Below are 12,496 nucleotides of genomic sequence, written 5' to 3'. Positions count from 1 at the left end.
AAACTTTGGCTGTCCAAAGTGAGGTCTCTAAGTTTGTTACATCTCCTAACTCCACAGAAAGATGTGCAAACCTAGAGGATGACAAAGCCATCGTGGTAGGCATCTCTGAGGCTGCTGTTAAAGGGCTGCTGTAAGTCCACATTAAGGGGAGGCTGTCCCCAAAAGTTCACCTCATATTCCCCTGTCCTTAGCTGCATGTTTCCCCATGCCTCGTGTGCCAGCAAGCATTCATACAGCGGTGGAACAAATCGAATCAGAAAAGTGATCCAACCCAAACCAACTCTGAACAATACCAACAATGAGAAGCCAGAGAAAAACATGAGTTATGCATCTTGACTTAAGCTGGCTTAATTTTGATTGTGTGACCGTATCCGAAAAAAAAAGCAGGATGAACTCTTTTCCAGAGATATTTCTTTCAGTCTACCAATTAAATGGGCTTTGTAAGTTAATTTATAGCAAACACCTAACTGAAGACAACTGAGGAGAAAGAAACTTAGCCCCAAGAAATCATACTTGTGCCAGCTCCTATGAATGGAAGTATGTCTGAGTTTCTGAGCAGTATCTATACCTCGGAACTTGTGGTTAAGTGTCTTTCCATCAATTTTTCACAGTAAGCTTTGGCAAAGACAGTTGAAAACTCTTTTAAGTGGACAATTAATAGTACCTTAAAGGTGCCTGGTTTTCAGAAAATGCTGGGAGCCAGTCCTGTGAAAACCATCACTCAAGTAGGGCACTCAGAACCGCTAACCAGTTTTGGTCTCTTGGCCCTATCTAAAAAGAGTAGAGTTCACATAAATTAACTTTTAAAACAAATCAATACACATCTATTTTAATCCAGCCATGTGCACATCAAGAAATAATTTTTGTAAGTGTGGCACTGCTGATCCTGTTACACATGGATCAGACAACGCATCATGAGTTTCAAGAATATCTTGACTTGTGGTCAAAAGGCCTGAGTGCTCAACTTGAACAGCTTGGAAACCAGAGCCCCTCAAATCATAATGCAAGGATTTGGGAGTAGCAAAGGGCAGAAGAGATGAATAGTGTAAGAGCTGAGAATGGATCTGAACAGAAGGGATGTCACAGGGCCACAAAGGACAGTTGGGACATTTCTTTGCCCTGGTGGGTTTGTGGGCCCTGCTGCTCACTGCCTGACATCAGCCACTTGGAATGCCAGTAATATAACACCCCTGCGACACTCGTGCTCCTGCCGTACCGTTTTATTGCCCTGCTTCCACTCTCTCTGGTTTATATCGGATTGTGTTTTCCAAAGACAGGCAATAAAGAGGGGAGGAGGGGAAGGGGGATTTATAGCCTGCTAAACTAAACTTCCCTGGGCTTGCTGTCCTCTGTCCCAGCCCTCCTCTTGCTGCCCTGACTGGTCTGGAGGAACAGTGCTTATAGCAAGGTCTCGGGGTGTGAAGGACAAGGCTTGTCAGAGACTACTTGGGCTCTCTTCTTGGGAGGTCAGGGAGCACACCCCGGTCTCCCACCAGCTCCGTTCCCTCCGTCCCAGGCACTGTGCCCTGCTGCCATGGAAAAGCATGGCCGTGCTGTCACATGCTAATAGTCTTGAGACCAATCTTGATTTGCACACTTAAGAGTTTGCCACATAAGTCTCTCTGTGGAAGGACTGTGGAGCAACTAAAGGCTTAAAAAAATCTTAATGGCTTAAAAAAACCTTAATGCAGGCATCTTTAGTACTTCTGCTTCTGAGAAACGAGTGTCAAGGTCTCTGTCTCAGCTGATTTAATGTAAAGGTTTGGCTTGCTATATGCACGATTTCAAGTGCTGTATGATAGTATGATGTGGTTTGGGATCTCTATAATACACACTTAACTAAGCTGAGAGCTTTTAGAACATGAAGATGAGGACCTCCAAAACAGCACTATGCCACTCCATAGTCTTTAAGGTGTCTGAGGTGAGGATATGGAGCTGAAAACAGTTGCAACTGCAGTTCTCTGCAAGAGGGAGCTAGAATCCTGAAAGGCTGCCATTTAGACATACCTGCTTTGTGACAGGCACAACAACAGCACCATGTGATTATGACATTCTCTATAAACATGGGAGGTAGGACAGAGGATATGGGGTTGGATTTGGGACAGGGAGAACCATTTCTACACAGCAAATACATGGTGAAATGCTCATAAAAGGCATAAGTCTCTAAAAAAATGCATCTGAGATGAAAATTCCACTCAGTGGAACACTCAAACTCCTGTGCTATTCAGAGTTTTTAAAACATCCAGTCTTTGCCAGTATTTCCCGGGAAATGGGATAAATAGATGGCATTCTTCCCTACTGCATTTTCAGTGTGGTGTGGTATAGGACAGAGAGAGAATGAGAGCAAATAACTTTGTGTCTCAAGTCACTGCACTCAGTTAACTGCGGCAGATGGGTGGGGAGGTGGACGAACACCAGTAAAATGCAAGCACATGCACCATGTAAGCAGTGAAATTACAGTGTGGTCTGCTGTGATAAAACTGTCAAGTGTCTCTGAACTGCCTGTCATTGACAGAAATTTTAAACCAGCTCTTACTAATGTGATGTCACAGGGCCAGGTGCTCCTCTCTGCTCTCTCCTTCACTGCTTCCTGCTCACTTCTACCTTTGGCAGCTGCCCTGGCCATGGTGGGCAAGGTGAACACACTAGGCAGTGGAAGGGATTGCCTCAGCTTCTCTGGGGAATGGAATGAGTAGGATGGGATGAAATGCAGAATGGTAAGTGCAATCTGCAAGGAACTTGTGAAACCATGATGTTCAAATTGTTTTAAGACAGCGCTGAACAAATGACAAGAGATACTGCACTGTGGGGAAAAACTCAGCAATGGCAGAGATGAGTGGTGTAATGGGACTTCTGAATGTACACTTCTCTGATTGAGAGCCTGCATGTCACAGTTTCTCAGTCCGGTTCAGCTGCACACCACAGGACATGCCAAATGACACCAATCAAAAGCCACCCACCATTTAGGTTAGCAAGTGTTTTTCTTTTTTAATTTTCTCTCATGAACCAAGATGGTGTTGTGTTCTTTAGTAGAACATGTGAAAAAAAGAAAAAGGGACACTGGCCACCTCTCCCATTGCACTTGTAAGCTAAACCTGGTTTTTCTCACAAAAAGCAGAAAAATGGCTCCAACTTCAGGACCTTTTCATTTTCTTCTTTGTTTTGTCCAGAGGTAGCAACTCCTGAAAACAGTTTCCCTATAGGTCTTGGGAGTAAAACACTATTCAGGGCAGGTTCTTGTGTTTTTATACTTTGTTATTATCCATTGGAAGGAGAAAAAACCATAATGGGGCAGAGGGAGAAGGCAATCCTGATGTATAGAAAGCATCCACCACATGCAGAGAAATACCTCATCCCTTCTCTAGCTGTAGGGACAAGATCCTTTGTATACTGTGCACTCAGAATTTATTTACACCTCTACTACATATACGTTGTATGTCTTTAGAAACTGGAACCTAATCAATATTAATAATATTCCAATTATTATTTAAATAATAAAATTCCAGCTTCACAAAGTCTCAGGGAATGCAACCCTGCTATTCACTGTGGTGCATCACACAGATGTGCAAGGCTTGAAGCTGCAGCCAAAATTCGTAAAAATGCACTGAAACGCAGGCTGAGTATTAGAACAGGGTTTACCTTTTGCTGCAATGACAGGGCATGTTAAAGGCAAAAGTGTTTCTAGAGACAATTTCCCCTGTATTACAGACTGATAAGCAAAGACCACATCAGAATAATTAAATCCAACTTCTTTAAAGAGAGAGCCAGCATAAACTGGCTGAGGACTCATTTTCACCTGGTAGTTCCTGGAAGATCAACTGCTCTGGACACTTCTAAATAAACTGGCATTACTCATCCATAACACATCTATTCGTATCTTCGTAAATTTTCCCTGTTCAGAGCAAGAGATAAAGGCACCATTTACACTCCAGAATTACAGATTAAGTCTAAGTGGAAGTTATATTTGCTTGTCCTTCACTGATATCTACTTTGCTGTTTGTGAGTGAGAATGAAAGTGTTCTTGTGGGGTTTTTTTTGTCAGGGAAGTTTCACATTAAACTTCCTCTGTATTCTGAAATATTTAACACAACCCTCTGCAAAGACTCTTGACAAAAACACTGCTCATTAAACAGTTACAGAATCTCAACCAATCTTGAATGCTGCCACGGTTTCCAGTCTGGCAATGCACAAGTTAGAGCAGTATGTCCTGCCAGGTTTTCAGTATGTTCATCTGATATAAACATCTCTCCCACCTTCATGCTTTTATTTCCTGCTTGCCCCGCATTGTATCTAATGCATTTAACAATTGCTTCATCTGAAGTATTTCTAGTGAAATAAAAACAAATCCTGGACTCCTTCCTCCTCTATTTCTACTGCTTTATTAACCCAAGGTGATTTAGGATGTCCTTGAGCCTTACAGCAATTGAAATTTATTTTGGGAGCTGTGTGCTTAGGGACATGTGGAAGAGGTTATTTATTCCAAAGAGCCATCCAGCAGTGATGATGTCACCAGCAAAACACCGTGCCGGCTCCGCTGGTTTGCTACCAAAGCACTGCCTCGAGTTTCCTGTATGTGGGGGCACTTGCTGATATACAGGGTGCCTGTATATAACTGGCATATAGATTGCTTATTTTGTTAGAAATACTTAAAATTAGCTTTTGTACTCTTTATTTTTGGCCTTCTCGAAACCCCTGGTCGCGAACTTCTGCAGTTTCACTTGCAATAAGCAGAGATCTATTGTAAACAAGTTCCATCCCAATCTGAAATGAAATGCAGCTCAGTCATGGCAGGGTGAACCGCTGGGCAGCTCTCTGACTGCTTCATTTGCATATGCAACAACAGATGACAGATTTGTGAATAAAGTGATCTATGAGGATATTTTCCTGTAGATTCCTATACACTTATATAGTTGAGTTTGAAGGAATTCTGCTATAGGTAGCTCATACTATTTTCAGAGCTGCTTCTAAAATCCCTGACTTCCTCCTCAGACTAGCAGTATTCCAAGTTTGCTCCTACTTCTAGGCAAAATATACTGGTAAAAACTATCCAGTGTACGAGTAGACACAGTCCCTTCACTGGGGTTTGTCTAGCTATAACTTGCTGCTAGCAAGGCTAAATATCCATGCAGTGGAGTGTCAGATTTGCTTTATGGAACACAGGACAGAGTCATAGAAAACAGGGCAGAAAGGAAGCCCAACAGATCTCCTAAGCCATCTCCTTCCCTGGGACAGCTACACTTGCAGTGTTCCTTCATGAGGAGCTAAGGATTGGGATGGGATGCTTTTTACCAGCTGAACTGTAGATCTCCCATACAATCTTTAGGAAATGAACCAGGACAGTATAAGCAAAGCAGTATAACCCCTCTGTTTTTCATATGGGTATTGAGGAGCTTAAATACTGCTGATAAAATGCTGTAGGGCCATGCATTGCTGGATCAAAATGCATATGAAGGTGTCATAAGTATTTTTTTTCTCATGGTTTGACTCTCTTAGTACCGGACTCAGTGGGACTTAAATATCCAAGGGAAGATTCTGTGTCAGTACTGAATTAGGCTCTTTACAGTATTGAGCCATTAGTAAGTGGATTGTGACATTCTGAAATTTCAAATTATGCTTTACTACTTGTGTTAGTGTGCAATATTGCTTGTTGCAAGCAGCTCAGAACTAGGCCACTGTGAATATCCCACCTGCAAATTCACCCCAAGTGAGCTAGTTCCAGGACTCAGGTGATGGGAATACCGTACACCCACTGGTGACTGAACAGCACACCCCAAGGATGTCATGAACAACTGCTCATTCAGTGTGTGCTTTCTGCAGATATTCAGATGTTAAATTCTCCCTCTCCAGGTACACTGCTATAGAACATGAACATTTCCTGGCCCACAGAGTATCCTGCTGTGATTAAGTCCATAACTCTTTCAAGATTCTAGGACATGCTCATAAAAATATTACTCAACCCCTAGCTGTAACAAGTACAGGAGTGGGGTTCTGTGCTAGAGAAGTGGTCAGAATATTATTGGGACATAATGGGAGTAATAGGTGTGAAACAGTTATTTGCTACCTGAAAACTTGGGAGGGAGAGAAGATAAGTGTAAAGAAGGACCACACTTGCAGTGTAGGTGTGAGTGGATCACTTGGTGCTGTTGTCTCACCAAGTCCAGTCTGCACCGAGCAAGGACCCACATACCTTTGACACCTTTCTTGCATGATGTCCTGGAGCCAGAAGTGGTCTCACAGGACTTGTTGTAATTCTATTTTAATTTACACCCAACTTTCCTCTCTATCTCTTTCACTAGGATGATCGAGGTGGTCACTGCTATCAGTCACTCTAGTCAAACACATTCTTTTAACATGGTTTTTCCCACACTTTCCCTTGGAAGCTTTCTTCCCCCCTCAAAACGCATTGTTTCCTACCAATTCCTCTTCTCCATTCCCTTAAGTTCAAGCAAACAAAGCAGATCATGTCTCACATAATAGGACAACGTCACCTCTAGGGAAGAATTAGGCTCTCACGTTCCTCTCCTACTTCAATACTTCTATTTAATATAATACTTTTATAGACCTTTTCTTTCCTATGCCAATTTCTCATCTGTTATTTCTTTGCTCTCGTTCACTTCTTACTCCCATCATAGATTAAAATCTCTCCTATATCTGCTACAGACTTCTTAAGGTGTCCGTGTATGGCTAAAGGGTCCTATTAACAACAGAGATTGTTTGTATGACCTAATTAGATTTCCACAGAGACAGCCTTAATAGGCCCTTTTGGTTTTTTTGGATTGTCTGCAAAGTAATAGCGCAATGGCAGTGTTCATTTTGCTTGGCTGTATCAGGCCATATATCACATCCTTTTCCTTCCAGTCCTTCAAATAAGCTTGTCTCATTCTTATTTTGGTTTCAAATTATAGATTATAAATTTTACTTCTCTCCACTTTTCCCTATAATTTGACCCCCAGCTGTTGAAACTACTTCGAGTGATTCCCCCTGCCCACCATCCACCCCATGGTTTCATATGAAAGACAGCCCTGGCTTTAGGAACAAATGACGTCCCTCAGACCAGCTGTGCCTAATAAAAATCCAACCTCCAACTCTCACTTCCCTTCCTCAAAAGGGTAAAATGGATTTGAAAGTGCTGATGATAAGATACATGGGAATACAAAATCTGCCTCAGTCAACAGACCAAAGCTGTGCACTGTGACATCATCGTATCCAAAAGAAACGATGCTGTCAGTTCCTCCACTGCCCTATAACTAGAAGTTATTGCACTTGTCCCAGAGAAGGGATATTTGTCCATTTAATTTAGCCTTGTTTAGTCTGGCAAGAGTTTTTTTCATTCCTGAAGTGCCATAGCAAATACTAGAAAATACCAGCTGCCCTCTAGGGTCCATTAGAATCAGTCCACGTTGTGAAAAACACTCCCCAGTATGGGATGGCCACTTGAAGCAGTTTTCCAGTAACCCTGCAGAATGCCTACCCGAGAAAACAAGGTGGCTTTAGCTGGCAGGGAGCCTGCAGCACCTGCTGTGCACAGACAGGCTGGGAGGTGGCACGAGCCAACACTACTCACCCTTACCTGCACGTCCTGGCAGGCAGACCAAGGGCTGCCTACGTGTGGCTGTGTGACAGAACACAGCTGGACCAGAGCACATTTCAAACCCCTCCACTGCCTGGGCAGTGAACATTCCAAACATCTTCTCTTTCCCTGTCTTTTCCTCTCATCAGTCAAAGCAGAGTATTTCTGTAATACTTAGTGCTGAGGCAAAAACAATTCTTGATTTTCCCCCCTATTTCCCACTAGAGATTTATTCTGTTCAGCATTGCCAAACTTCTTTAAAAATCTGCATCCTTTCTTCTCTTCACCCTTTTCTGTAACCTCCTTAGATAGTTTGGGATATTTCCATAGACCTTTTTGATTGAGAACATTTCATGGAACTCTAATACACAATATTTTAATGAGATTTCTGGTATATCTGGGTATCAGGCAATTTTGAGATACCACTCTCTGGTTTTTTGTTCCATTTCATCCTTCAGTTCCCAAATGAAGCCAGCAGACACAGGACACCTACAGATGATCTGAGAAAAATAGTCTGGAATCTTTTTCACAGTTCAGTGTTTTAGCTATGGAATAAGGAGACTTAAATGCAAACTTAATGCTTTTGTTACTACTGTAAAGTGTGAAAATGTTGATAACCAAGAGGAATAAATATATCAATACTATATTCAAATTTTGAATGAAGGCTGCTCTCATCCATTCCCACATTTTGTAAAGAACCTGATTCTGCAGACGTAACCTGTCTCTATCACTGAAAATGGATCAATTTCAATGAATTTGGTGTGATTCAAGGTTACTTATCACCTTCCAGAAAGTTCTGAAGAGCTTAGAAAGTGAACTCTTAATTATACACAGGGGTAAACAATCTAGGCAAGACAGCTGGGAAATCCCAGCTTTTCCATAGCTCCTAACACCCATGGTTCATAGAGCAACTCCCCAAAATCCTGGAGAGAGAACATCGGCTTGCTCCTGTCCTGGAACTGCTGCTTGCAGAGTATTTTGTACAATGGAATTACAAATGGCTGTAAAAACAGGGCCTCTGTGATTTCCACTGGAAGAGAGTTTAACTACCCAACAGATCTCATCATTAAGAAATGTTTCTGGTGCTCAGCTAAAATGCAGTAATATCCCATCAGAACTGCAGCCTTGCTTTACTGCGGCTGATCAATGACAGTAAGTTGATTAAATATAGAGTTTAGAGTGACACACAGGAGGATAAGCTTCAGAACAATGAGAGTCCCAGGGAGAATTTTTTGATTTTCAGGAAACTGCCTCAATTACCTTCTGTATTTTTGCTTCATTTCAATAAACATGATGGTAGAGAGCAAATACTGATTTGGATTCACAGAATATTCTGAGTTGGAAGGTACCCACCAGGATCATTGAGTCCAACTCTTAAATATATATGGCATGTACAGGGATTGAACCTACAACCTTGGTGTTATTAGCACCCTGCTCTAACCAACTATGAAACTATTCTATAAGGAATTATCTTGATTCTTGTTACTTACCTCAGTTTCAGCATTTAGTATTATCTGAATGCTTCAGTCCTGCTTGTACCAGTGTGGACCAGGAGATGGGGAAATGCCACTCAAGCCCTCACAATGGGACAAGAAACCAAGCCGTCTTCTTTCTGCTTCGTGGCGACAAATTTACAAAATTAACGAAACTTATTTTATTTGACTCAATAAGCCATGAGTGAGTTTAACAGAATGCCACAAAGCTGAGTTTGGAAAATGATTGCCACCCTCATCTCCTACCTGAGGGTAGTCCCACGTTCTCCTTTTACAGGGTCCTAATGCTGTAAAGTGAAGCCCTGGCACAGGCTGACCAGAGATGCTGTGGCTGCCCCATTCCTAGAAATGTCCACAGCCAGGTTGGACGGGGCTTGGAGCAACCTGGGATAGTGGAAGGTGCCCCTGCCCATGGCAGGGGGAAGGACGAGATGAGCCTTAAGGTCTCTTCCAACTGAAACCACTCTATGACTCTCTAATACACGAGAGGATCTCCTTCTCAAACCTACCTAGGATGTCCTTGGCGCTGGAATGTGCTCATGGAAGGACAGAGGTGACCAGTCACCTGCTGCCGTGGTGGCTGGACAGTGAGGGCAGACCCATGGCGGCCTGAAGTGCGGACGGACACGAGGCGCGGCGGTGATGCGATTCAAGGGTGCGCGAAACCGTGAGGCGCGGAAGGGCACGAGGCGCGGTGATGCGACTCAAGGGCGGGAAGCCGTGAGGCGCGGATGAGTACGAGGCGCGGTGATGCGGCTCAAGGGCGGGAAGCCGTGAGGCGCGGATGGGTACGAGGCGCGGTGATGCGGCTCAAGGGCGGGAAGCCGTGAGGCGCGGATGAGTACGAGGCGCGGTGATGCGACTCAAGGGCGGGAAGCCGTGAGGCGCGGATGAGTACGAGGCGCGGTGATGCGACTCAAGGGCGGGAAGCCGTGAGGCGCGGATGGGCACGAGGCGCGGTGATGCGGCTCAAGGGCGGGAAGCCGTGAGGCGCGGATGGGTACGAGGCGCGGTGATGCGGCTCAAGGGCGGGAAGCCGTGAGGCGCGGATGGGCACGAGGCGCGGTGATGCGGCTCAAGGGCGGGAAGCCGTGAGGCGCGGATGGGTACGAGGCGCGGTGATGCGGCTCAAGGGCGGGAAGCCGTGAGGCGCGGATGAGTACGAGGCGCGGTGATGCGGCTCAAGGGCGGGAAGCCGTGAGGCGCGGATGGGTACGAGGCGCGGTGATGCGGCTCAAGGGCGGGAAGCCGTGAGGCGCGGAAGGGTACGAGGCGCGGTGATGAGACTCGAGGGCGGGAAGCCATGAGGTGCGGATGGGCACGAGGCGCGGTGACGAGGCCCCTGAGGGGGCGGTTACGGCGGGAGGAGGCTGAGGGCAAAGAAGTGACCTCAGGTGCCGTAGATAACGGCTTTCACATGTTTGCAGGATAGTCAGGGTTGGAAGGGACCTCTGGAGGTCATGCAGTCACACCCCCTTGTAAGGTAGTGTCACCTGAAGCAGGTGACAAAGGAACACACCCAGATGGGTTTGGAATGTCTCCAGAGAGGGAGACTCCGGGTGTTCTAGTGCTCTGCCACCCTCCTTGGAAAGAAGTCCTTCCTCATGCTGAGGTGAAACTTCTTGTGTTGTAGTTGATGGTCTTTCCTGTGCATATTGTTTGTGAAATGCAATGAATTACTTTGAAGCTCTTGGTTGTCTGTTTCAGTATCAGCAATCAATTCCATGTTCATTTCAATGAGAAGTCTGAAGGTTTGCTTGTGTCCCAGTCTGGATTTCCAGTACTGTGCTTATTTCTGCTTGTGACTATGGACAGCTTTCATCAAAACACTGTTATTCTTGCTCAGCAGATCCATACCTTTAGGGTCACATGATTTTCTCCCTAATTCTCACCGTGTCCTCTGCACCCTGGGATAAAATTGCTCCAGAGCCTTTGGTGGCTCATCTGTGCTTCACTAAGTAAGGCAGGACTGGCTTCTCCAGGAAATCTGAATATGCACAGTCATAAATACGTTCTTAGTACAGTTATTTAGTAATAACTTCATTGTTGTTTAGTAAAAACCGCATTAGATACAGGGATAGCACAAGGCCCCAGTGGGCTCAATGTCTGTGAGACCTGGGCTAAAAATGAATATTTCACAGGATGAATCATTAAATAGAGGAGGAGTGCAGTAGCGATGGGAAGATGGAGGGGTTGGGCAAGCCAGGTGTGACTGAACAAATTTGTTTATAGGAGAAGCCTGATATTTGTATCCCATAACCTTTTTGAATCTTATTTGAAGTAACATAATCGTTCTTATATTAATTACATGTCGTTTTGACTGTAAGTGAAGTTTTGCTGGGTGTTTATGCCTTAGCCATAAAGGATGTGCTGGTGTAAATACCCTGATACAATTATATCACTGAATCTGCTGAGTGGAGCCACAGCTTTAAAAGAACCATTTGTCTATGTAGTTTATAAGGATTTCCTCACCACCGAGGCAAGCCCTGGAAGCAAGCTGACTTTGGTTGTTTGCTTTTGGGTTGTTGGCCCATTTTGAATGCAGCCATATTAGGGTTACAGGGGTAACTCTCTACACCCAGTCAATACCAGTATTCTTATGCAACTTTTAAGTATAGGCCAGGTTTCAGTTTTCCATCCTAAGCTATCATTACCTGTGCCAGCTATAAAATTACTCAAAATACATTTTTCTGTGAAGCTGAATGGATGTCCTTTTGACGGAAATGGGAATGTTGGACTGAACTGTATGACAATGCAATTTCTAATCACAAACTGTAACTTTAAATTTAAAAAAAACCCAAACCAACCCATTTAAAGTCAAAAGCTCAGTGTTTCTTGTCGTTCCTCAAGCAATTGTGGATTCATTATCAGCTTCTTGTGAGGTAAAAGAGTTGTTACAAAACAGAACTTCTACATGGAAATGATTACAGTTCTCTCTTTTGCTTTAACATTTGGAAAATGTTTCTCCAAGTTGTTTGAATTTAGCCTCCCCAGATATGTAATCTGAAATTTGTTTATATTCTGATTCAGCCTTAGTTGCAATCTGTGTAAGCTGCTTTAAAACAAGGTTTTAAAAGATAGCGTAAATGGGCCCAAACATTTGCTATTCTATAAGTAATATTCTAACTTTATTCTTAGGGTGAGAAAATCAGGTGAATAAGTACTTCAGTAATGTATATGCTATGAACAGAGCTAAGGCCAGCCCTTGTTTAGGTTGTGGCTGCTTCCACTGGGAATCATTCCCAACAAAATGATAAGAGGAATGGTTGACAAGGCTTGTATGGCCTCTCTGAACAAAGGACACCCCATCTGTCAATGGAGAAGTGCTGGTGGTTTTAGCTTAGCCTGTAAATTTAGTCTTAGCCTATAGCTGAGCGTGGTTATTGTGTCCTGGTGATCTCTGCTGGAAGACCTTGATGCCGATTATGGGCTG

General features: G+C 44.0%; 1 long non-coding RNA gene across 3 annotated transcripts in view; it reads right to left on the bottom strand.

The window, feature by feature from the left end:
• The window catches only part of LOC125335422, a 49,720-nt gene extending 39,415 nt beyond the window's left edge, over window positions 1-10,305 (bottom strand). For 2 of the 3 annotated variants that reach the window (XR_007207449.1, XR_007207451.1), the window contains exons 1-2: window positions 9,573-10,305; window positions 9,061-9,182 (exon numbers count right to left, since the gene is read on the bottom strand). This is a non-coding gene — a long non-coding RNA (uncharacterized LOC125335422). Of the gene's footprint in view, window positions 1-9,060; window positions 9,186-9,572 lie in introns of all 3 variants that reach the window. The other variant, XR_007207450.1, reaches the window with a different exon arrangement.
• Between the last annotated feature and the right edge of the window lie 2,191 nt (window positions 10,306-12,496).

The sequence above is a fragment of the Corvus hawaiiensis genome, chromosome 18, assembly GCF_020740725.1.
Source record: "Corvus hawaiiensis isolate bCorHaw1 chromosome 18, bCorHaw1.pri.cur, whole genome shotgun sequence".
Classification (NCBI taxonomy): Eukaryota; Metazoa; Chordata; class Aves; order Passeriformes; family Corvidae; genus Corvus; species Corvus hawaiiensis.
Note: the sequence above shows the minus strand (reverse complement) of the source record. Positions and strands in the feature narration are given on the sequence as shown.